We start from the raw sequence: 26,939 nt of genomic DNA, 5'->3' as shown, positions 1-26,939 counted from the left end.
AAAGAACATGGGTGTGATTGAAAACAGAACAAGAAGCAACAGGAGGAAATAGCTTTCATGCACCAGCTTCTCAGATTTTATCCAAACTGGAGCTGTTCAGCCCCACTCCAAACCTCACAATGGCCACTCCCCATTTAGCAACTAAGCTCAGCTCAGCTCTCAGCTGAAATCCCATGCATCTCTGGGGTTTAGGAGAGGGAAGGGCTCTGGAAGAAAGGGGTGCAGGGTTCTGGCCCAGGCTTTGCCATGATTCCGTGTGTCATCTTGGGTATGATGATAGCCACTTCTCCCACCTTGAAAAGTCTGCGGTAAATGCTAAAGGTGTGACCAGATAGCCAAGAGCTCGGAAAAAGTCAAAGGTTGCAGTGATCATCAAGCAAGTGCTGAGTGCTCCCTATGTCTCAAACACTGTTCAAAGCACTTTTCACTTTTCAATGGTTGAATCCTTACAACAGCCCCAAGAGTTGGATGCTGTTATTATCCTCATTGTACAGAGGAGGTTAACTAAGGCACAGAGGAATTAAGTAACTCATCCAGTGTAGTCTGGTTCTGAGACAGGAGGTAGATGCCCCCCTCCCAGGGTAGATACTCCAAGAAGAGACTAGCAGGATCACTGAGGAAAGAGGCTGAGCCCTACCGACAGAAGATAAGAGACCACATATTTCTCATTCTCAAAGTCAGGAGACCTCCCTGATTACCCATGTGCAGAAAGACTCCTTGGAGGTCAAAACAGGAGCGATGCTAAGTGTTGCTAACTACCCATAGGCCTCTTCAGTGGAACGCATCTTGGCTAAGAGAGGCATGTGTACACATGGAAGGATCCCTGCTGCTGCTGCTGCTAAGTTGCTTCAGTCGTGTCCAACTCTGTGCAACCCCATAGATGGCAGACCCCTAGATAAACTAAATGTGGACTGTGAACCAGGCAAATCAAAATAATTGGTCAAAGGGAAATCAGAAGAAATGCCCCATACAAGTAATTCAAACTGCCACGAGAGTGTTCCTCTCTCTCTCTGCATCTGCCCATGTGTCTATCCACATATACTGTACTCTTTTTTCCTCCTAATAAAACACTTTGTTTCACTATTTTACATCTTTATGGGGATTCTGCCTTTCCCTTCTCCAGAGGATCTTCCCAACCCAGGGGTCAAACCCAGGTCTCCCACATTGCAGGCAGATTCTTTATCAGCTGAGCCACAAGAGAAGCTCAAGAATACTGGAGTGGGTAGCCTATACCATCTCCAGCAGATCTTCCTGACCCAGGAATCAAACTGGAGTCTCCTGTAAGGCAGGCAGATTCTTTACCAACTGAGCTATCAGGGAAGCCCCTAAGTCAACTATACTTTGATTTAAAAAATTAAATCTAAAAAAGTAACAATAATAAGTAAAAATAGACCATACTTGGCAATTAATAAACTCCCCAATGACCCACACTCAGAGACTGAATTTTTAAAAATATCATACAAGACATAGTAAGGATGAAGATAAATGAATAGGGGAAGGTATACTAGCCTAATGTCTCCCAAAAAAAAAGACAATGTGGCTATAGATACTTTATGAAACAAGATTCACACTACGGAGAAAAAAAATTATTAAGACTAACAGGAACATGGTGATAAAAGGACCTATGCACCTGGAAAATAAAACAACCCTGACACATAACAAGATAGCCCTAAGTTATAAGATTTTAACTTACCCTTATGAGTAATTGATAAATCAAACAGATTTTTAAAATACTAAGAGTATAGAATAGTTGAAAAAGATATTTAATTAGAGAGACCCATTTAACAGCTATAGGAAGGACCCTAGACACTTAGAGAATCCTCATTATTTTCAAACACCCACGGAAGATTTACAAATATTAGCCCCATACCAGGCCAAGATACAAACCTTTAAAAATGCTAAAGGAATAATAGTATAGACAATACAACTTGTCCACAATGTAAAAAAAAAATAGAATTCAATAACAAAAAGAGAAAAACAGACACCAAAATGCCCAGAAATTTTAAAGCATACTTCTATACAATGGACACACTGGTTCCAAATTGGGAAAAGAGTTCATCAAGGCTGTGTATTGTCCCCCTGCTTATTTAACTTCTATGCAGAGTACATCATGAGAAACGCTGGGCTGGAAGAAGCACAAGCTGGAATCAAGATTGCCAGGAGAAATATCAATAACCTCAGATATGCAGATGACACCACCCTTATGGCAGAAACTGAAGAAGAACTAAAGAGCCTCTTGATGAAAGGGAAAGAGGAGCATGAAAAAGTTGCTTAAGCATGAAAAGGAGCTTAAAGCTCAACATTCAGAAAACTAAGATCATGGCATGCGGTTCCATCACTTCATGGCAAATAGATAGGGAAACAATGGAAACAGTGAGAGACTTTATTTCCTTGAGCTCCAAAATCACTGCAGATAGTGACTGCAGCCATGAAATTAAAAGATGCTTGTTCCTTGGAAGAAAACGTATGACCAACCTAGACAGCATATTAGAAAGCAGAGACATCACTTTGCCAACAAAGTAGTCTAGTTGGACTAGAAAGAAATCTGAGCACTGAAGAATTGATGCCTTTGAACTGTGTTGTTGGAGAAGACTCTTGAAAGTCCCTTGGACTGCAAGGAGATCCAACCAGGCCATCCTAAAGGAAATCAGTCCTGAATATTCATTGGAAGGACTGATGAATCTGAAATTCCAATACTTTGGCCACCTGAGAACTGACTAATTGGAAAAGACCCTGATGCTGGGAAAGATTGAATATGGGAGGAGAAGGGGACAACAGAGGATGAGATGGTTGGATGGCATCACCGACTCGATGGACATGAGTTTGAGTAAGCTCTGGGAGTTGATGACGGACAGGGAAGCCTGGAGTGCTGCAGTCCATGGGGCTGCGAAGAGTCGGACACGACTGAGTGACTGAAATGAACTGAACTGAACTGATACAATGGATGGACCAAGTAGAAATCATATTTGATATTTAAAATGTTTAGAGTGAATGATGAAATTATTGCATCTCAGATCATTAAAGGATACAGACTTCAGAGAGGAGTGCTTATATGAAAACAAGAACACTGAAAATGAATGAGTTCAGCATCCAATATAGGAAAAAAAGTTTAAATAATAACTGAGCAAGACTTTTTAAAAGATCAAAGAAATAACATAATAGCAGAAATGAATGAACAGCAAACACACGAACACAAAAACAAAATGGTAGCAAGCTTCCAAGTTAGGGAACCAGAATGCTTCAATGTGCCAACTTCCAAGCTCCATGGACAGAAGTACCTACATCAGGATCTCACTCAGTAATGAGCTGGTAACTGGTAAACGAGTGTTGAAAAAAAAAAAGAGAGAATCAACAAGACCAAAAACCACTCCTTTAAGAAGGTAAAAAAAAATGGTTTAACTTCTTACAATACTTGTGATACACAGAATTCTTTAATTGATGCCCCATGACCCATACTTTCGTATAATCCTTTCTCTTAAGTGTAGGTGGCATGTGTGAATAGGATGGCATGCTCCCATGACTGTTACCTGCCATGACTAAGGGGATTTTGAAGACTAATTAGAGCCCCAAATATGTTGATTTTTTTGAGTTAATCATAAATGTGATTATGCTGGGAGGGCCTGATCCAGTCAGACAAGCTTTTCAAAAGAATTGGCCCTTCCAACAAAAGATCAGTGGTCAGACTAAACTATAAACGAATAAGAAAAAACTAAAAGGTATTAAAAGGCAGTTCACGAAGGAGAAAATGGAACGACTCATACACACAGGAAATGCTCAGCTCTGCAATCATTTGGAGGAGAGTCAATTAAAATGAGGTATCATTTCACACCCATCAGATTAGCAAAATTTCATAACTGATAGAAACAAACATTGAAGGACAACACCAGGAATCTTTATAATGCCATTGGTGGGAGTATATATTAGTTGACCTAACGTTGCAGGAGAATTTGGTTATGGTTGGCCGAGTTCAAGAAGTACATACACTGAGACCCACAGCAATTCCGCTGCTGGCAATCGACCCAGGAAAAACTCTCACAGCTGTCCACAAGGACACAGCCTGACAAGAGTGTCAACTTGGTGAGATCGGGGCTCTTTTTTTTTTTTTTTTTTTTTCCTATTTTATACTTTGCTGTTTCCCCAGTGTCTCAGTGGTAAAGAATCCGCCTTCAATGCAGGAGACACAGGAGACTTGAGCTTGATCCCTGGGTGAGGAAGATCCCCTGGAGAAGGGAATGGCAACCCACTCCAGGATTCTTGCCTGTAGAATCCTATGGACAGAGGAGCCTGGCCGGCTGCAGTCCATGGGGTTGCAGAGAATCGGGCAAAACTGGGCAACTAAGCACATAGTGCCAGCACCTATACAGTTGACTCTGGAACAATGCAGCCTCTGGAGGAGCTGCGTCCTGGCGATGGAAAATCTGCCTATAATTTGACAGCCAGCCCTTCCTATCCTCAGTTTCACATTTGCAGATTCAACTAGATCATGCAGTACTGCAGCAGTACATATTTCCTGAAAAAACTATTTCAAGTCAGTGAACCCACAACACAGTTCAAACCCATGTTGTTCAAGGGTCAACTGTAGTTAGTTGGCCCCTGATTAATACTTGTTGACTTGATTAATGAATGACATGGTCATATTGAGAAAGATTCCTCTAGTCCCACCTAGGACCCAGTGGTTAAGGCTTCGCCTTTGAGATGCAGGGTGTGTGGGTTCGCCCTGGTCAGGGAGCTAAGATCTCATGTGCCTTAAGTTAAAAAAAAAAAAAAAACATAAAGCAGATATTTGGGGGAGAGAGATAAATTAAGAATTTGAGATTAACATATACACACTACTATGGGGTTTTGGGGGTTTTTTTAATTGGAATATAGTTGATTTACAATGATGCATTAGTTTCAGGGGTACAACAAAGTGATTCAGTTATACATATACACGCTTTTTCAGATTCTTTTCCCTTAAAGACTATTATCAAATATTGAGTATAGTTCACTAAATTTTCACTTTCATATATAAAATAGTAACCAATAAGGGCCTACTATATAGCACAGGGAATTATGCTCAATATCTTTTAATAATCTATAAGGGAAAAGAATCTGAAAAAGTATATATATATGTATAATTGAACCACTTTGTTGTACACCTGAAATTAGCACAGCATTGTAAATCAACTGTATTTCAGTTAAAAAAAAAAAAAACAGATATGCCAGCCTGGATGGAACAGTGTTTGGGGGCAGAATGGATACCTGTATATGTATGGTTGGGTTCCTTCCCCGGTCATTGAAGTGAAGTGAAAGTCGCTCACTCATGTCCAGCTCTTTGTGACCCCATGGACTGTACAGTCCAGGGAATTCTCCAGGCCAGAATACTGGAGTGGGTAGCCTTTCTCTTCTCCAGGGCATCTTCCCAACCGAGGGACTGAACCGAGGTCTCCCGAATTGCAGGTGGATTCTTTACCAGCTGAGCCACAAGGAAAGCCCTCCCTGTTCATCGAAACTACCACAAAATTGTTAATCAGCTATACTCCAACACAAAATAAAAAGTTTAAAAGTTTGAAAAAATACATAAAATAGAAGCAATATTGCACAAAATTCAATAAAGATTTTTTTAAATGGTCCACATCAAAAAAAAACTGAAAAACAAAAAAACCAGAGAGAAGGTATGCAGTTATTCAGTGTCCTTGATGGTGGGAAGGGATAGGGTCCTTGATGGTGAAGACTGAGTCAGAGTGAGTGGGTCCCCTATTCATCCACCAATTCCCCAGAAAACATCTCCTTCATCCTCTGAGTACGGACAACGTGAAGGTCTCTGATTTCACTCTTCAGCCAGGAGATTCCTAAGTTGGCCTTTACCAGTCAACCAAGAGTTAAACACTGTGGACCATAAGACTTCCTCAGCACCCTTGTACAGGGACCTAGGAAACAAAGTCTGAGCTCCTCAGCCAGGCATTCAGAGCCCTTGAATGCCCAAAGCCCAGCCCACTCACAACACTTAAATGTCCCAGGGACCTAGAAGTAACCAGCAAGTGATTCGGGCCCCCTCTCTGTCTGTCTTCCACCTCCGGGAGTGTCTGTCTTTGCCTGTCCCCGTGTGTGAGAACTCCCTTCCTGATGTCTTCCTCTGTGTTTCTGATTTTTGGCCCTTCTTTCCCTTCTTCTGAGACGCCTACACTTGTACGTCTCTCAGTTATGTTCTCCTATACAAGCAGCTTGTCCTCGCCGTCCTTCAATAATACTTGCCTGGAGTTTGGGATGGACATGTACACACTGCTCTATCTAAGATGGATAACCAGCAATGACCTGCTGTAGAGTGCAGGGAACTCTGCTCGACGTTATTCGACAGCCTGACTGGGAGAGGAGTCTGGGGAAGAATGGGTGCGTGTGTATGTGCGGCTGAGTCCCTTCACTGTTCACCTGAAACTACCACAACACTGCTAATCAGCTATACCCCAAAACAAAATAAAAAGCTCAAAAGAAAACAATAACACTCCCCGGACTGTCATCTGTTCCACTGAAATGGAACATCTACCATTGCTTGACCCTGTCTGTAACTTTCTTCCCACGTGTGCTCCTCTCAATGTCTCTTTCATGAATTCTTGTCCAATCCAGCCACCATTGCTATGCAGAGAGGACCTGCTTAACAGGTAGTTGAGTTTCCCACTGCATGAAGGGGAAGTTCCTCTCCTTTAAGTTAAGTGAAGGTTGTTCAGTTATGTCTGACTCTGACCCCATGGACTATACAGTCCACGGAGTTCTCCAGGCCAGAACGCTGGAGTGGGTAGCTGTTCCCTTCTCCAGGGGATCTTCCCAACCCAGGCACCAAACCCATGTCTTCCACATTGGAGGTGCATTCTTTACCAGCTGAGCCACCAGGGAAACCTTCCTCTCCGTTTTCTCCATTCAAATCCCCAGTTCCTTAAGTTTGTCTTCGCTTCATTAACTCTCCCATCTCTCCTTTCAACCCCAGGTCAACTCTCCAAGTCTGTGACTAAATAAGGAAGCCACATCCCCACTACCCTTGATCCTTCAAATACCAAATGGAGGCTGAGGGGACGATGAGGGGGAGCGCCTCTGAGTCCCCAGGATTGTGATGAAGAAGGCTCGGAGCTGGGGAGAGGATGTGAGCAGTCTTCTCTGCAGCGAGCTTCCTTATGCCCAGGAACAAAGGGAAAGGAAGATAGTACCCCTATGCATTCCAACAGGCAGATGGATCTGAAGTAGATTCAAGAAAGGATTTGCTGGACACGAGGGGAATTTATTCTCTCACACTTCTATAGAAATCGCATATTAGTGCTGGTGTGCTGGTGCAGTGGTAGAGAATCTGTCTGCCAGTACAGGAGACTCAGGAGATGCAGGTTCGATCCCTCACTCAGGAAGATCCCCTGAAGGAGGGAATGGCAACCCACTCCAGGATTCTTGCCTGGAAAACTCCATGGACAGAGGAGTCTGGTGGGCAACTGTCCATAGGGTCACAGAGTCAGACACGTCTGAGCATACACGCTTGCATGGGGTGCGTTTGGGATTCTCAAGTTCTGGAATTCAATGACTGAAACCCCATCTACAGCTTTCCAGGGGTGGCAAGGGGGTCTCAGAGCTGGGCTGGCTGTTGGTAGGACTGGAGTTATCATTTCTCTCCACCATTTGCCCCACCCTCACATGCCACTGACTTAGAAGAAAAAGGGTCAGGACTGGGTCACAACTCAAAGTCAAGGCTGTAAACTGACACCACAACAAACCTCCTCAGCCTCTTGTTTGGAATTCTACCTCTCTTTTCATCCATACCTCACCCAGGGAGAGGATATCAGAGAACATTTACTTGGCCTTTGGGAGGCCCCAGGAAGGATTAAGAGCAGTTCTCAGGTACCAGCTGTTTACACTGGCAGCTGCTCTGCTAAGCCTGCTTGAGTGCATTGAGTTTCCTCAATAACCTTTTGGTGCAAAGACCAACATCCCCATTTCTCAGACAGGGTCACGGAGGCTCAGAAAGGAATGGCCACTTATCCAGGACACCCAGGAAAAATGAAGCAGAGCTGGGATTCATGTCAGGGTCTTCCTGGTTCCAGAGTCCTCTCCTCTATAACATCTACTGAGTCACTGAACATTCCCTCAAGGCCTGAGTCAAGCAATATATGTATAGTAGCAAACAGACACAACAGGTCCTACTGTCTCCCGGCTGACTTTCTGGGAGGGCAGAGAGGCTGTGTGCTCAGTCCTGTCTGACTCTTTGTGACCCTATGGACTGTAGCCCACCAGGCTCCTCTGTCCATGGGATTTCTCAGGCAAGAGTATCGGAGTGGGTTGCCATTTCCTTCTCCAAGGGATCTTCCCTATCCAGGGATCGAACCTGCATCTCCTGCATTGGCAGGCAAACTCTTTACCACTGAGCCGCCTGGGAAGCCCACAAATAAACGTGTCTATTCTATTGTCAGGGATTAGTGAGTGCCTCAGTCACTGGCCTCCTAAGCCGGGGGTTGTGGGTTCGGGTCCCATCTGGGGTGATTAGACTTTGGGCTTCCCAGGTAATGCTAGTGGTAAAGAATCTGCCTGCCAATGCAGGAGATGCAAGAGATGTGGGTTCAGTGCCTGGCAACCCACTCCAGTATTCTTGCCTGTAAAATTTCATGGACAGAGGAATCTGGTGGGCTACTGTCCATGGGGTTGCAAAGAGCACACATATTCTCATGTCAGGGAGTGGTGAGTGCCTCACAAGAATAACCGCAGGCAACAGCTGCAGAGAAATGTCGGTGGCCATTTCTGATAGTAAGATCAGAGGTTTGTGTGCAGAGTAGACTTTGAGCATAGATCTGAAGTGAGGCAGTGAGCCACTTCAGAGCCAGGCAGATGAGCTGGGAGAACAGAGAAGATATTCAGTGGAGCAAAAATCTAGCAGGCAGTGTTTTTTTAAGAACACAGATTTAATTTTATATTTTCTCTGCATTTATTTAATATATCCTATTAATACTTTTGTACAAACTTTCAATATATAATTAATCTGCTTACATAAAATCATGCTTAGCTCCAATAAAATGTAAAAAGATTGCTTTTTAAAATGTAATAAATATTTAAAACATTTTGAAATGATAGATAATAAAAGTCAACATGAATCTGGTTACATTTTAAATTATCATGTGGGCTTCCCTGGTGGTCCAGTGGTTAAGAATCCAGCTACCAAGGCAGGGGACACAGGTTCGATCCCTGGTCCAGGAAGATTCCCCATGCCACGGAACAGCTGAGTCCATAACCATAAATACTGAGCCCAGACTCTAGAGCCCATGCCCCTCAACAAGAGAACCCATCACAATGAGAAGCCTGAACACCAAAACCAGAGGAAGCCCTCAAGCAGTAATGAAGGTCCAGCACAGTCAAAAATAAATAAAAAATAAAATTATCATTCTATTCTCACAAAAGAGATCACTACAAAATAGCTGATGTTTTCACTCACAATTTGTGTCTTCATCTCTAATCTCAGGCAAATATTTTCTTTTAAGACTAATGCTTTACCTGTTCCTTGTAAAGACATCCTTGCTTTTGTATATTTAGTTAAATTATTTATGATTGTTCATAATTCTTATTTTTCTAAAATTTCAAGTAAGAATCCTTACACTCATTAATGCAAAATACTCTTAATTTTTCAAATGTCATTATTTCTTTCACTGTTTTTAAGTAGTCAGCCAAAGTGAATGTTTTGTGGATAAAAAAAAAAAAAATACCACTTTCATTTGCTAAGTTGAGGAGGTCTATGCAGCTCACAGTTGTATCAGGTATTAAAACAGGAAGGGTTAAGTCTCATCATCTTTGAGAATTTCCACAAGTTGGGTCAATTGTCCACACCTGTAGTTTATGGTGTCCAGCTGCTCAAAGAAGAGCAATGCCACTCAAAGGAACCAGACTCCACATTCATGTCTGTGTCTGTTTTTTTTCAACATGTATACTAATTGATCGTCCAAGTCACCAGCAAAAGGAAAAAAAATTTAACCCTAGCAGGGTTGCTAAGGTATTAACACCTATCCAATGCCCTGTAAATACTCTTACTTTGGCAGTGGCCCACAGAGTCAACTTCTAGAATATTCAGCCTGACACAACAAAATAACTAATGACAGTTAGACCATATAACTTTTTCCTGCTTTTGCAACCAAATGTATAAATTAAGACGACATCTGTTTATATCACTTGCAAAATGTCTATACAGTCGGCCCTTCACATTCCTGGCTTTTATCCACAGCCATGGATTCAGTCAACCAGGGACAGAAAATAGCGCCCCCCCAGAATTCCAGAAAATTCCAAAAAGCAACCGTTCACATAGCATCTACACTGTATTTCAGTTATTTCCACAGCATTTACACTCTGTTAGGTAATAGACGTAATCTAAAGATGATTTAAAGTAGAGGTAGGTTATATGCAAATACTATGGGTGATATTTTGTATTAGAGACTGGACTATCTGACCGGCTCTTAGGGCTGTTGGCGCCAATGCCTGCGGCTGTATAGCAACATTGGGACAGCTTGTAATATGCAAGTCTTTTAGAAAACACAGCTGATCACACATGTTCTTTACAGACATGTTCATACAAAGATGGAAATCAACATCTGTGGTGTCGATAGGTTTGATTAGCAAAAACAGGTATAACAGAGTGCCCTTAACTCTAATAATAGGTATGAGTAGGCTACGTGGTGAAGGGCAAGCCCCCATCCACCACCAGGACATGCCCTATAATGTCCAGAGACTCTAAAAGAAACACGACTGAAGTCTCAGCCATGGAACGGACTCACTCCCTGGGACCCTTTTCCCAATTGAGGCTCCAGCTGTGCTGTGACAGGGGACTTCCCAGCACTGTTAAAATCTGGATGTTGCTCCAAACCCAATTTGGTGATGTATTCTCTGCTCTGTTTCTCTTTTCTTTCCATGTTAGTATGTTAAAAGTAAGCTACATAATTCTCTAATAAATATCTGTATTATTTATTTGTAAAACAAGTGGTGTCTTTTGTTAACAAACCCTTTGAACCTGAGACAAAAGTGAAAAATTTCAGCAAAACATTAATTGGCAATGTGAGCAGGATTTGTGAAACAAAATGCCACTCTTTAAGAAAAGAGATTAAGGTTGATGAACTTTTTATTCCCAGATGGGAAGATTCATTTTATTGCTCGTTCGCTAGGGAATGGGACGGATTCACTGGATTATGTGAGAATTGAAACTTTAAGGTAAAGAGGGCTGAACCATTAGAAACTATTGAATGTTTTCGGCTCACACAGGTTGAAAATGGATAAGAATGTGATACGCTGGGTGAGAGGCTGGATCCTCCTCTCTGCCTACTGTTAGGTACATGAAGCTAATTTAAAATTGTCTGAAGAGAAGTTTACAATTGGAAAAAAAGAATTATTCGATTTGTGAGTACAACTGTCCGTGTCACAATGCCAAGATTGTATTTTAGTTGCTCAAATCTTCACTTCTTAAGTCGGCTCTCCCTTGAGCCGGCGCACAGCTCTAACAATGTCCCCCACTCCCTTTTCTTTCTTTTTTCTTTTTCCTGTTGTGGCCTTACACCACCCCCGCTTCTGCCTCTGTCTCCCTCTCCATCCGCTAATCCCCTTCTAGCTTTCTCATCTCTTAGTGGGGGGAGGAGAAGCCCAACTTCTTCCACTCTGTCGCCCACTCTAGCATTTTTTTTTTCTGCCTGTATTCTGAGTCAATTTGAGCACCATTTGGCCTATATTTTGAGCTTCCTTGGTGGCTCAGCTGGTAAGGAATCCGCCTGCAAGGTGGGAGACCTGGGTTCAATCCCTGGGTTGGGAAGATACCTTAGAGAAGGGACCAGCTACCCACTCCAATATTCTGGTCTGGAGAATTCCATGGACTGTACAGTTCATGGAGTCGCAATGAGTCGGATATGACTAACAACTTTCACTTTTCACTTTGGTCTGTATTTTTAGCTATAAAACTATGACTACAGAAAGAAAAGGTGACTCTTTGGCACTGGATAGCCATGATATTCTTTAGACATGTTGGCTAAAAAAAAGATGTACAACTTGAGAGTTGCAAGTTAAGTTTTCAGTTCAGTTCAGTCACTCAGTCGTGTCTGACTCTTTGCAACCCCCATGGACTGCAGCACGCCAGGCCTCCCTGTCCATCACCAACTCCCAGAGTTTACTCAAACTCATGTCCATTGAGTCCGTGATGCCATCCAACCATCTCATCCTCTGTTGCACCCTTCTCCTCCTGCCTTCAATCTTTCCCAGCATCAGGGTAGTATTGGAGTTTCAGCTGCAGCATCAGTCCTTCCAATGAATACTCAGGACTGATTTCCTTTAGGATGGACTGGTTGGATATCCTCAGTCCAAGGGACTCTCAAGAGTCTTCTCCAACACCACCGTTCAAAAGCATCAATTCTTCGGCCCTCAGCTTTCTTTATAGCCCAGCACCCATATCCATCCATACATAACTACTGGAAAAACCATAGCTTTGAGTAGATGGACCTTGTCGGCAAAGTAATGTCTCTGCTTTTTAATATGCTAAGTTGGTGATAACTTTTCTTCCAAGGAGCAAGCATCTTTTAATTTCATGGCTGCAGTCACCATCTGCAGTGATTTTGGAGCTCAAGAAAATAAAGTCTGTCACTGTTTCCATTGTTTCCCCACCTATTTGCCATGAAGTGATTGGGGCAAAATGAGGACTGTAGCCCAGGAGGCAGCATTTCAGATAGCTCTGAGATACTGCTCCAAAGTGGCAGTGGGAGAAGGACAATATATAAGGTTTTGGTGAAGGGCGGAGTTCAATACCATTAGAAGGAAAGTCGCTCAGTCGTGTCCGACTCTTTGCGACCCCATGGACTGTAGCCTACCAGGCTTCTCAGTCCATGGGATTTTCCAGGCAAGAGTACCTGGAGTGGGTTGCCATCAATACCATTAAGCATTCATTTACAAAAAGTTTTCTGTTAGTCAACAGGATCTGATGTCACCATGAAGGGATTTATTGCTTCTCTAGATATGAGGAGATGCAAGGATTGAGATCATAAAATCTGTTCTTAAAACCATCAACTATCTAAAGACCTGTCCCAGCAGATTCCCTGCAGCCCAGAGTGCCTCACTCCACCCTGAACTCTCTCAGGGTTGTTGAAGGTAATAGCTATAGCAGCGTGGGGCTCAATCTTCGTAGAAAGTGAAGTCATTCAGTCGTGTCCAACTCTTGGCCACCCCATGGACTGTAGCCCAACAGGCTTCTCCTTCCATGGGCTTTTCCAGGCAAGAATACTGGAGTGGGTTGCCATTTCCTTCTCCAGGAGATCTTCCCATCCCAAAGATTGACCGCAGGTCTCCCACATTGTAGGCAGACGCTTTTACTGTCTGAGCCACCAGGGAGTTAGAGCAATCTCCCTACAGGCAGATGGCAAATGCCTTTGTTGTCCAGTCTTTGACAAATCTCTTGGTAAGTGCCAAATTGTAATTGCCAGACTCCGGAGAAAACTGGTTAAAATGAATTTTTTTTTCTTCCTTTGAAACTATAAAACCGGTTCTTTTTGCGTATGCAATTTAAAACAGCTAGATTTTTACAAAGGTCTGCCTAGAAAAAGGCTTGAAGTTAACCTTTGCCTAGGCTTTCCAGATGGTGCTAGTGGTAGAGACTCTGTCTGCCAGTGCAGGATAAGAGATGTGGGTTCAATTCCTGGTTTGGGAAGATTCCCTGGAGGCAGGCATAGCCGCCCACTCTAGTATTCTTGCCTAAAAGATCCCATGGACCGAGAAGCCTGGCAGTCCATTGACTCACAAAGAGCTGGACTGACTGAAGCGATTTAGTACAGCAGGCTACTTGAAATAAATACAGAGCCCAATGTGCCTGAGACCTTAACCTTGGGCAAATTAGAATTTCAAGCCAAGGGGAAAAAAAGAGAGAGGGAGAAAAGAGTCAAAGACATTTTAAATCTGATCTCTGTCTGTCTGAATTTACCTTGTCTCAGTGTATATCTTTGTCAACTGGTTTAAAGAAAAGCAAGCACTTATGAATCAAACAACTACAAGAGAAATTAACCTAAATGAATTTCAGGTTCACATGAACTGGGAAATATTCAATATTAAATATCTAGTATTAATGTTTGTTTGCTAATCTAATTAAGACATGTCTTTAATCATTAGCTTGTGTAATACCTTTATTGTGCCTAGGTTTAATGTAAGTGAAATTTGCCAACAAGGAAAGTAACTCAAGTGAAGAAACTTTTAATATATATATATTTATATTTGATATATATTATATTTATATTTAAAATATATATTTATATATAAATATAAATGGGACAAGAGCTTTTAAATAAACTTGATTAAGAATAATTATAGTTTAAGAATGTCTGTCTAAAATAATCTCTGAAGATTGGGGTAACTTGAATTTCTAGGGTTCTACTAAACTAAGTGATAAAAGTTTACTGAATAGCTACATCATTTCCAAATAAAATAAGATTTTGAAACATTAATTACTGAACACAACTGAACTGACTTAGCAGCAGCAGCAGCAGCTGCTGTTTCTCTTACAGAGAAACTAAAGAGATTTTGGAGTATTAATGAATATGTTTGGTGCCATCCTGAGATGTTCTCTATAAGAAAGCAAATGTTTTTAGAAATTAAACTGGGTCACCAATCTCAGTTTAGTCGCTTAGTCATGTCCGACTCTGCAATCCTGTGGACTGCAGCATGCCAGGCCTCCCTGTCCATCACCAACTCCCGGAGTTTATTCAAACTCATGCTCATTGAGTTGGTGATGCCATCCAACCATCTCATCCTCTGTCATCCCCTTCTCCTCCCGCTTTCAATCTTTCCCAGCATCAGGGTCTTTGCAAGTGAGTCAGCTCTTTGCATCAGGTGGCCAAAGTATTACAGAATGCTAGCATAAAGTACAGTTCATAGTTGCTTAGGGAAAATAAGATGTGTGTTTTAAGTAAAAAAAAAAAAGCTATGAGAAATGGAATTGCATCTTATTAAGAAAAAAGAAAGTAGATCAGTTACAGGTGGCTGTTTCTAAATAAACAAAGTGATTTTAAAAAAAGAGAAAGAGGTTTTATGGAAAGTGGACCCCAAGAAAAATTTTGTACATAATACAGGTTTTCTTGAGATGTTGAACTGCCTTCAATAATGGATTTTACCTCTGAAGTGATCGGTTCTGTTTACCTTTGAAATCTTTTGTTAACTTTGGCTAAGCAAATGACTATTGTTTCACAATGATTGATATAATCCTGTTGGACTGAGTGTTATAAACCCTGCTGATATTTTTGACAAAACTTCCTAAAATTAAAATCTAATGAAGTTCTTTTGACCTCTGGCTGACTTTGGGATGCTTCAGAGGACCCTGAGACATCCTGAAGAGAGGTATTAAACTACATGGGTTCATTTGATATGTTAAATTACTTGGGAAGTATTGTTGGAAAAGTGATAAATCTCAGGTTATATGTATGGTTAATGTTACTAATATAGATATCCTAAAAATTATGTGGAAATCATAAAGATCCGATATGTCCTGATAAAGTGTTGTCAATTATAATTCTAGTTACCATATTAAAGTGTTACCTATCACAGCAATGGCCAGGTTGCTTTGTCAATTGCAATATAGTTATATTTTAAACATGCCATCTATGGTTTCACTCTCATGCGCTTAGAAGAATATTGTTACTTCTTCAAGATTTATGGAAAAGACTTTATAAGATTAACTAGATAAACACATTTTACATATTTTATTTTTAACAGTAAACTGGTACCAGACTGGAATTTGGTTTTCTCTCTCTGTTAAAAGAACAAAGTTTCCTTATAACGCAGCTTTTGATCACAGATTGTGAATTTCTTTGCCTTTAAGTGATTTATATTTGCTTGTAAAATCTTTTGTTACTTTGATAAAGTTTTGCAACCCCACGGACTGTAGTTCACCAGGCTCCTCTGTCCATGAGATTCTCCAGGCAAGAATACCGGAGTGGGTTGCCATTTCCTTCTCTAGGAAAGTAAATAAGTATTATTTCACAATGATCTATGGTACATGTAGATAAAGCTCCTTCTGCTTCTACAAATTAACCCCTCACTTGACCTCCTGGTGGCTCAGACAGTAAAGCGTCTGCCTGCAATGCAGGAGACCCAGGTTTGATCCCTGGGTTGGTAAGATCCCCTGGAGAAGGAAATGGCAACCCACTCCAATACTCTTGCCTGGAGAATCCCATGGAGGGAGGAGCCTGGTAGGCTACCTTGTTGTTATATTATTAAAATTTTAATCAACTTTTTAAAAGGATACTCTAATTTTGTTTATAAAGCTTATATCTGGACTGGAATGCAAAAGTAGGAAGTCAAGAGATACCTGGAGTAACAGGCAAATTTGACCTTGTAGTACAAAACGAAGCAGGTTAAAGGCTAACAGAGTTTTGCCAAGAGAACACACTGGTCATAGTAAACACCCTCTTCAAACACCACAAGAGAAGACTCTACACAGGGACATCACCAGAGGGTCAACACTGAAATCAGATTGATTATATTCTTTGCAGTCAAAGATGGAGAAACTCTATACAGTCAGCAAAAAGACCAGGAGATGACTGTGGCTCAGACCATGAACTCCTTATTGCCAAATTCAGACTTAAATTGAAGAAAGTAGGGAAAACCACTAGACCATTCAGGTATGCCCTAAATCAAATCCCTTATGATTATACAGTGGAAGTCACAAATATATTCAAGAGATTAGATCAAATAGACAGAGTGCCTGAAGAACTATGGACAGAAGCTCGTGACATTGTACAGTAGGCAGTGATCAAGACCATCCCCAAGAAAAAGAAATGCAAAAAGGCAAAATGGTTGCCTGAGGAGGCTTTACAAATAGCTGAGAAAAGAAGAGAAGCTAAAGGCAAAGGAGAAAAGGAAAGGTATACCCATCTGAATGCAGAGTTCCAAAGAATAGCAAGGAGAGATAAGAAAGCATTCCTCAGTGATCAATGCAAAGAAATAGAGGAAAACAATAGAATGGAAAAGACTAGAGACCTCTTCAAGAAAATTAGAGATATTAAGGGAACATTTCATGCAAAGATGGACACAATAAAGGACAGAAACATATGGACCTAACAGAAGCAGAAGATATTAAGAGGTGGTAAGAATACACAGAACTATACAAAAAAGATCTTCATGGCCCAGATAACCACGATGGTATGATCACTCACCTAGAGCCAGACATCCTGGACTGTGAAGTCAAGAGGGCCTTAGGAAGCATCACTACGAACAAAGCTAGTGGAGGTAATGGAATTCCAGTTGAGCTATTTCAAATCGTAAAAGATGATGCTGTGAAAGTGCTGCACTCAATATGCCAGCAAATTTGGAAAACTCAGCAGTGGCCTCAGGACTGGAAAAGATCAGTTTTCAATCCAATCCTAAAGAAAGGCAATGCCAAAGAATGTTCAAACTACTGCACAATTGCACTCATCTCACATGCTAGTAAAGTAATGCTCAAAATTCTCCAAGCCAGGCTTCAACAGTACGTGAACCATGAACTTCCAGATGTTCAAGCTGGTTTTAGAAAAGGCAGAGGAACCAGAGATCAAATTGCCAACATCCGCTGGATCATCAAAAAAGCAAGAGAGTTCCAGAAAAACATCTATTTCTGCTTTATTGACTATGCCAAAGCCTTTGACTCTGTGGATCGCAACAAAATGTGGAAGATTCTTAAAGATATGAGAATACCAGACCACCTTACTCACCTCCTGAGAGATCTGTATGCAGGTCAAGAAGCAATAGTTAGAAATGGACATGGAACAATAGACTGGTTCCAAATCGGGAAAGGAGTACATCAAGGTTGTATATTGTCACCCTGCTTATTTAACTTATATACAGAGTGAAGTCGCTCAGTCATGTCCAACTCTTTGCGCCCCGTGGACTATAGCCCACCAGGCTCCTCTGTCCATGGGATTCTCCAGGCAAGAATACTGGAGTGGGTTGCCATTTCCCTCTCCAGAGTACATCATGAGAAATGCCGGGATGGATGAAGCTCAAGCTGGAATCAAGATTGCCAGAAGAAATATCAATAACCTCAGATACGCAGATGACACCACCCTTATGGCAGAAAAGAAGAACTAAAGAGCCTCTTGATGAAAGTGAAAGTGGAGAGTGAAAAAGTTGGCTTAAAGCTCAACATTCAGAAAATGAAGATCATGACATCCGGTCCCATCACTTCATGGCAAAAAGATGGGGAAACAGTGGAAACAGTGACAGACTTTATTGTAGGGGACTGCAAAATCACTGCAGATGGTGATTGCATCCATGAAATTAAAAGACACTTGCTCCTTGGAAGAAAAGTTATCACCAACCTAGACAGCATATTAAAAAGCAGAGACATTTCTTTGCCAACAATGGTCCATCTACTCAAAGCTATGGTTTTTCCGGTAGTCATGTATGGATAGATGTGGGTGTTGGACTATAAAGAAAGCTGAGGGCCAAAGAATTGATGCTTTTGAACGGTGGTGTTGGAGAAGACTCTTGAGAGTCCCTTGGACTGAGGAGATCCAACCAGTCCATTCTAAAGGAAATCAGTCCTGAGTATTCATTGGAAGGACTGATGCTGTAGCTGAAGCGCCAATACTTTGACCACCTAATGAAAAGAACTGACTCATTGGGAAAGACCAAGATGCTGGGAAAGATTGAAGGCAGGAGGAGAAGGGTGTGACAGAGGATGAGATGGTTCGATGGCATCACAGACTCAACGGACGTGAGTTTGAGTAAAACTTGGAGTTGGTGATGGACAGGGAGGCCTGGCGTGCTGCAGTCCATGGGGTTGCAAAGAGTCGGACATAACTGAGTGACTGAACTGAACTGCTCCTGTTAAGTTCGCTTCTTTGAGAATGCAGCAAATGAATCTCCAAATGGTAATACAAAAATATCACCTGGCCAACACCCAAGCATTCACCTGCCCTACTGTTTGGCCAATAGAAGCATAAAACCATAGACTCTTGCAAAGGTGGTTAAGTCATCTAGACTTTGATAACTGCACCCATTTACTGACAGAGGCAATGGAAGTACCGCTGTATGAACCAACTTCTCAAGTTTGAGAACTCTGCTTATTGGAACACTCCATCAGTAACTGTGAATGGACTGTTTTCACTAAAACCTACAATATGTCCTACATTGTTACTTATAGAATCAGTAAGACTGCTTGTGTTATTTTGCCTTGTTCCTATGTTCTTCAGTCTAAACAATCCTGGGGCCGACTGTTAGGGACATTACATGAATAATCTTGTTTAGGCCTCAAGGACAAAGCAGAGCAGACCTCTGACCTTGCTTCTACATCTGCCGGGACACTGCCCTGACTGGGAGTGACTGGGAGTGACTGGGAGTGACTGCCTGCTGTGAGCGCAGGGCTTGCAGCACCATGGGTAAAATGGGGGTGACATCTCGAGATGGCTGAGCCCCTGGAGGGGCCTGGCCTACCAAGCCCTAGGCTTAACTACATTCCAAGTTTTACACAACAAAACAAACAGCGTTAATATCAAACCAGAGCTGTAATTTGGTCACAGATTGATGGTGATAATGATTTGCATCTGTCCTGGGATTATAAACGGAACCCGGAACTTCCATCTTTGAATTCTCACCCATGTGCTGCCAGGGACCCTTTCCCAGCTGGGACTCCAGATGTGCTGTGGAGTCTTCCCAGCACTGTTTAAGTCTGGATGTTGCTCAAAATCCAATTTGGTGATGTATTCTCTGCTCTATTTCTCTTTTATTTTAATGTCAGTATGTTGAAAGTAAGCTAGACAATTCTCTAATAAATATCTGGATTATTTTTAAAATAAGTATATAAAAGAAACACAACTACATGGGCCACATCAAGGGGGCCTCCAAACCTCCCAAGTATTTTTCTTTAAATGTTTTCCTTTCAAGTCTTTTTGTCATATCTGCATGAACAAATCCTGGTGCAACTACATTCACCTTAATTTTCTTTCTTGCTACTTCTTTAGCAAGAGCATGTGAAAATCTGACTAATTCTTTATTAGCACTGTGCATAAACTGGCCAGAGTTTCCTCTGAAACCAATAACACCTCCTACATTCACAATGGACCTGCTCTGCTGTTTAATCATTGTCTTCATGGCAGCTCTACAGGTCAGCATGGAGCCCAGGAGGTTAGTATGAAGCAGAGATAGCATATTCTCAGCATTTTTCCTTACTAAGAATTTATTAATTTCAGCTGCATTTACCAAGAAATTAATTGGACCCAAATTCTTGCCTCTGTTCCTTCAAATGTGTTTTGAACGTCATGTTTTTAATGACTGTCTCAAAGCTCAATGCCAAATAAACTCCACCCAGGTCTCCAGCTGCAGCCTCTGACCCCTCGGAGATTCCAGGCAACAAAGGCCAGTCAGTAGTGGCTCTGTGCCATCAAGTGGCCCATCGCCCTGTTGATGCCCCTAGACCCTGCCCACCTGGGACAGAAAACCTCAGGGCTAGATGGGGAGGCTACAAGGGCCCGCCCTTCCCAACCACCTCCCAGGTTTTTTTTTTTTTATGTGTTTTACATGGTATTAATGGACTGCCCAGGTGACTCAGTGATAAAGAATCTGCTCGCAAATGCAGGAGATACAGGAAGACACAGGTTCAGCCCCTGGGTCAGGAAGATCCCCCGGAGGAAGAAATAGCAACCCACTCCAGTATTATTGCCTGGGGGATCCTACCGACAGAGGAGCCTGGTCAGCTGCAGTTCAAGGGGTCGCACGAGTCAACTAAGTGCTTGTCCCATCACCAAATCCTCCCAACTTTTTAAAACGGAAGCATAGTTAGTTTACAATGTTGTGTTCATTTCAGGTGTATAGCACAATGATTCAATGGGACCAGAATCTAAAAAAGAATGGATATATGTGTATGTATAACTGATTCGCTCTGCCATACAGCAGAAACTAACAGACCATTGCAAATAAGCTATAATTCAATAAAAATTAATTTAAAGACAGAATTCTTTGTATAAATTTCTCTCAATCTAAATTTATTTCTCACTGGGTATGGGTTAGCAATTGTGAGACTATTTTATATATATATATATATCAGGGTTGAACACATAAGTAAATATAGTGTAAAAATGAGAGCCAAATTTTTGCTATCAAGGAAAGAATTTTCAAATAGAGGAAGCTAGAATGGAACCTGTGTGTTAGATTGAAATCAGAGATACCAATATGAATTGTTTCTGAGAGAGAGAAATCAAGCTCCATCCGCTGAGAGGGCCAGTAAGCAAGGATATCCCACTAGCAATGAGCACAGCTAATATCCAAATCTTGGTTTCTAAATATCACCTTCCAATAAAAGGAAGCAAGACTTCTTAGAGAAGTGGTTGATTCCAGGGCTGGGGAAGGGAAAATATAAGAACAATTTATGATGCCAGAAAAAAAGAAGTAGTTGAAAAAAGATGGGGCATGTCAAAAAGAAACAGGAGCCAATCTGAAGAAGCTCACAATGACAAAGCTGAAACAGTTTGAGCAACAATATAAATAAAATATTGGATTATAATCCATGAAATAAAATAAATGGTCTCTTGGATAAGAGACCATAGTGATATAAACTATTGGCTAAATAAAAAACTGGGAAGAAGAGATAGTTCTACCTTATGGAAGAATCCCAGTTAATAAATGTAGAAGGGGGACTTTTCTGGTGGTCCAGTGGCTCCCAATGCAGGGGGCCCGGGTTCAATCCCCAGTCAGGGAACTAGATACTGCATTTCACAACTAAAAATTCTGCATGCAATGAAGACTTGTTGCGGCCAAAGAAATAAATTTAAATATTAATAAATAAATGTAGAATGAGTGAGGGAAATAGAAAATCATTTTTAGAACAAACACCACAGGAATAATTGTGTGTGAGATCCACTGATGGATGCCAACATTCATGGGCAAAAGTTTGAAGAGAAACAGAATGTTGCATAGTCTTAAATATATTCCTTCAGATATTTATTCATTACAAAGAGAAATATAGTAACTTCACAGTAAAGAAACCTTAACCAAGTGATCAAAGTTGACATTATCAGTAATAAGACATATCAGAGGGCAGCATCGTGTATCCCCTGATAGGATGAACTAAGAAAGGCACATCATTTCTATACTATTCTTGCCAAAAATGCGCAATCCCAATATAATCATAAGATAAATCAGGACAAAATTTTTTTTAATATCAGACTGTGGCACATTCTACAAGTAACTGACAAGTACTTTTTTCTAAGTCTCAAGGTCATAAAGACTGAGTAATTATTACAAAAGAGAGGAGATTTAGAAAACAAAAAATAAATCCAACGTGAGATATTGGATGGCATCCTGGAATAGAATAGAAAAAGAACATAGTGGAAGAGCTGTGAAATATAAGTAAATAATGTCTGTGGTTTAGCTAAGAGTGTTGCACCAACACTATTTTAGTTCTTTTGGGTTGTTTTTTTTTCCTTTACTATTTTTAGTTTTGAACATTGTTCTGTGCTTACACAAGATGTTCTCATTAAGAGAATTCAGATGAAGGGTGAATAAAACTGTAACATTTGCAACTTTTCTGTGCCTCTGGAAATATTTCAAAATTGATCATTTCTTTTCGTTTTAGTTAATTTATTTGTGTTTAGTGCATGGGCTGTTTTCCCTAGTTGGGCTGAGCAGGGGCTATTCTTCATTGCGGTGCACAGGCTTCTCATTGCGGTGGCTTCTCTTGTTGCAGAGCACAGGCTCTACAGTGCAGGCTTAGTAGCTGTGGGTACACGGGCTCTGGGACACCTGGCATCTTCCGAGACCAGGGGTTGAACTCATGCCCCCTGTACTGGCAGGCAGATTCTTATCCACTGCACCACCAGGGAAATTCAAAATTTATAATTTCTTAAAAGACACTTCAAAGACCTGCCATTTCTGATCTTCTTCTGTATCCTTCCACTGCATGAAGGATGAAAGCTTTCAACCAGGCAATTAAGAGGACTTCTAAACTCTTTCATGTCATCCCTTACTCATTACCCTAAGCCATGACTCTTTTGTGTCATATATATTGACCACCCTTTACTGTCTTGTCTTTTTAAAATTGTGTTTATTTGTTTTTGGCTGTGTTGAGTTTTCACTGCTGTGTGTGGGCTTTCTCTAATTGCGGGGAACAGGGGCGAGTCTCTAGTTGTGATGTGGGGGCTTCTCACTGTGGTGGCTTCTGTTGGTGCAGAACATGGGTTCTAGATGCTCGGGCTTCAGTAATGACTACTGTGACTTTTATCACCTTAGATTCACATAGTCTGTTCTTGAACATCATGTAAATGGAATCAGTGTGTTTTCTTTTTAATTTAGTCAACCAAATTTGAGATGCCTTCAAATTCCAGTCTTAAGACTCTAGACTTTTAAGCAGACCAGCCTCTGATCCCATTCAATTCACACATTCAGTCAATGATTCAACAAGTGTTTATTAATATTCTACTTGACCTCAGGCATTCTCCCAGGCACTGGGGACACGGTTTTGAATGAAACTGACCAAATCCTTCATTCTCACTGAGCTGATATGCTAGTGGGGAAAGCTGATTCTAGAAACACAAACAAATAATATTTCAGAGAGTAATAATTACTATAAAGAAAAAAATTAAGCTGGATAAGCCAATGGGGTAAGAGGCTGGTAATTTAGACAAATTTGTCAGGAAAGGATTCTCTGGACTGGTGATATTTGAACTGAAGCCTAGCTAATATAAGGACATATCTGAACGTGTCCCCCCACCCAAATTCATATGTTGCCAAAGGTGATGATATTGGTAGGTGGGATCTTTGGAGGTGATCTGGTCATGAGGGTGGACCCCCTCGTGGATGGGATTAGTGTACTGATAAAGGATATACTTCAGGGAATTTTCTGGTGGTCTAGTGGCTAAGACTCCATGCTCCTAATGCAGAGAACCCAGGTTCAATCTCTGATCAGAGAACTCGATCCCACCTGCCCCAACTAAAGAGCCTGCATGCCTCAATGAAGACTGAAGATCCCATGCTGCAACTAATACTCGGTGCAGCCAAATAAATAAATAAATATCTTAAAAGAGAGAGAGAGATCTCAGAACTCCTTAGCCCTTTTCACCACTTAGGTCACATTTGGAGAAATGCTGTGTTTACACAGCAAAGGAAACTGTAAACAAGGAGAAAAGACAATCCTCAGAATGGTAAAAAAGTCATAACAAATGAAACAACTGACAAAGGATTAATCTCCAACATTTACAAGCAGCTCATGCATTCAATACCCGAAACACAAACAACCCAAACAAAATGTGGGCAGAAGACCTAAACACACATTTCTCCAGAGACATTCAGATGATTGACAAGCACATGAGAAGATGCTCAACATCACTCATTATTAGAGAAATGCAAATCAAAACTACAATGAGCCATCATCTCACACCAGTCAGAGTCAGTTCAGTTCAGTCGCTCAGTTGTGTCAGATTCTTTGTGACCCCATGAATCGCAGCACGCCAGGCCTCCCTGTCCATCACCAACTCCCGGAGTTTATCCAAACTCATGTCCAGCAAGTCGGTGATGCCATCCAGCCATCTCATCCTCTGTTGTCGCCTTCTCCTCCTGCCCCCAACCCCTCCCAGCTTCAGGGCCTTTTCCAATGAGTCAACTCTTCTCATGAGGTGGCCAAAGTATTGGAATTTCAGCTTTAGCATCAATCCTTCTAATGAACACCCAGGACTGATCTCCTTTAGAATGGACTGGTTGGATCTCCATGCAGTCCAAGGGACTCTCAAGAGTCTTCTCCAGCACCACAGTTCAAAAGCATCAATTCTTTGGCACTCAGCTTTCTTCACAGTCCAACTCTCACATCCATACATGACTACTGGAAAAACCATAGCCTCAAGTAGATGGACCCTTGTTGGCAAAGTAATATCTCTGCTTTTTAATATGCTATCTAGGTTGGTCATAACTAGGAGTAAGTGTCTTTTAATTTCATGGCTGCAATCACCATCTGCAGTGATTTTGGAGCCCCCAAAATAAAGTCTGACACTGTTTCCACTGTTTCCCCATCTATTTCCCATGAAGTGATGGGACCGGATGCCATGATCTTTGTTTTCTGAACGTTGAGCTTTAAACCAACTTTTTCACTCTCCTCTTTCATTTTCACCAAGAGGTTTTTTAGTTCCTCTTCACTTTCTGCCATAAGGGTGGTGTCATCTGCATATATGAGGTTATTGATATTTCTCCTGGCAATCTTTATTTCAGCTTGTGCTTCTTCCAGCCCAGCGTTTCTCATGAGGTACTCTGCATAGAAGTTAAATAAGCAGGGGGACAATATACAGCCTTGACGGACTCCTTTCCTAACTGGAACTAGTCTGTTGTTCCATGTCCAGTTCTAACTGTTGCTTCCTGACCTGCATATAGGTTTCTCAAGAGGCAGGTCAGGTGGTCTGGTATTCCCATCTCTTTCAGAATGGCCATCATCAAAAAGTCTACAAACAATAAATGCTGGGGAGGTTGTGGAGAATCCTCTTGCACTGTTGATGGGAATGCAAACTGATACACCGCTATGGAGAACAGTATAGAGAGTCCTTAAAAAACTAAGAATGAAACTACCATATGATCCAGCAATCCCACAACTGGGCATCTACCCTGAGGAAACCATAGGTGAAAAAGACACATGGACCCCAGTGTTCACTGCAGCACTATTTACAAGATCTAGGACATGGAAGCAGCCTAGATTTCCATCAACAGATGAATGGATAAAGAAGTTGTGGTACTTATTCACAATGGAACACCACTCAGCTATAAAAAGGAATGAGATTCTAATGAGGTGGACAAACCTAGAGCCTATTATACAAAGTGAAGTATGTCAGAAAGAGAAAGACAAATATTTATATTAATGCATAGGTATGGAATCTAGAAAGATGGTACTGATTATCTGCAAGGCAGCAATGGAAATGCAGACATAGAGTACAGACTTGAGGACACAGAGGGGAAAGCAGAGGGTGGGACCAATGGAGAGAGCAGCGTGGAAACACAGACATCACCACGGGTAAAATAGGTAGCCGGTGGGAACTGGCTATATGACTCAGGGAGCGCAAACCACTTTTCTGTGACAACCAGGAGGAGTGGGAGGCAGTGGGAGGTGGGAGGGAGGTTCAAGTGTGGGGGACATATATATACCTATGGCTGATTCATGTTGATATATGGCAGAAACCAACACAATATTGTAATTATCCTCCAATTAAAAATAAATTTTAAAACAACTCACCTGGCATACATAGGTGTGTAGATTTATCGTGAAATGAAGGCAATGTACCAGGAACATTCCTGATGTGATTCAGTCATTTGTTTAACAAATCTTGAGTTCTGTGTCAGGCACTTCATTATGGGTTGGAATGTAAAGTATTATCTCTATTCCACTCAAAAAGAAAGTGATGTACAAAGATACCCAGTATACAAAATGGATGGCTAGGAATTTGCCACATCTGCCAGTGGCTTCAAAAACAAATCAAAGGTTGAAGAGGAATTCCTTGGTGGTCCATCGATTAGGACTCCTCCCCTGTACTGACAGGTCTGTCAGCACAGGAAGAAATAAAAGTTATATTAAAAAAATTGAGAAACAGTCTTCAATTGAAAGAGACTCTCATCTGGCCTTCCAAACCAGAAAAAAATTATTATAATGAACATTATTTGGACAACTACCAAAATGGAAATATTACCAGAAGATTAAATAATATCAATACTAAATTTTTCTATTTTGATAATATTACTCTCAAGGTAATAAAAAGTGTCCTTCTTTGGAAATACTCAGTGAACATTTTAGAGGTATAAGGACACCAAGGCTACAATTAATTCTCAAACAATTTATCTAATTCAAGGAAATAAAGATAAAGAGAGACTCTGATAAAGGGTGGCAAAACGTTATCAATTGATGAGTCAGAGGAAAATGTGCATAAAAGTTTCTTATATTATACTTGCAGCTTTTTATTAAGTTTGGAATTATATACTTCTCAAATGTTCACAAAAGA

At 41.3% G+C, this 26,939-nt stretch overlaps 1 pseudogene; it reads right to left on the bottom strand.

Annotated features, from left to right (window-relative positions):
* On the bottom strand, positions 10,658-26,190 carry LOC102189704 (annotated as a pseudogene).

The sequence above is a fragment of the Capra hircus genome, chromosome 18 (assembly GCF_001704415.2).
Source record: "Capra hircus breed San Clemente chromosome 18, ASM170441v1, whole genome shotgun sequence".
NCBI lineage: Eukaryota > Metazoa > Chordata > Mammalia > Artiodactyla > Bovidae > Capra > Capra hircus.
This window is presented reverse-complemented; position numbering and strand designations above follow the sequence as displayed.